This window comes from Octopus bimaculoides, chromosome 24 (genome assembly GCF_046866305.1).
Source record: "Octopus bimaculoides isolate indiv1 chromosome 24, ASM4686630v1, whole genome shotgun sequence".
Classification (NCBI taxonomy): Eukaryota; Metazoa; Mollusca; class Cephalopoda; order Octopoda; family Octopodidae; genus Octopus; species Octopus bimaculoides.
In genome coordinates this window covers 28,317,357-28,317,740 of record NC_142951.1, presented here as the reverse complement: position 1 = coordinate 28,317,740, position 384 = coordinate 28,317,357, and positions in this window count along the sequence as shown.

Genomic DNA, 384 nt, shown 5'->3' with positions numbered 1-384 from the left:
TGACGTAATATAACAAACAAAATAGGAAAAACGAACCAACAAGTAAAAAACAACAAATCAAATTAAATCGTGGACGTGACGTCATCGGAGTGGAATTATGGGTAGAAGAGATTTTTATTTCGGAAGAAATTGAATAAGTACGAAGCGAAATGCCGAGTCGAACATGTTATCCGGCTTCCAGAAATCCGGAAATACTTTACAATATTGCGTGCAATATTCTGTACCTTATTTTTGAAGTTTTTTAAAAATTTGATTTGCATACGGTGTGTTAAAAATGGTTTTTAGGTGGATTAATAAAGATAACACAAACACTGCTATAGAATTTTAATTTAAGCACCCCATATAATCTTAATTTTTATTTTGGTTGAATTTTCAGAAATTTTT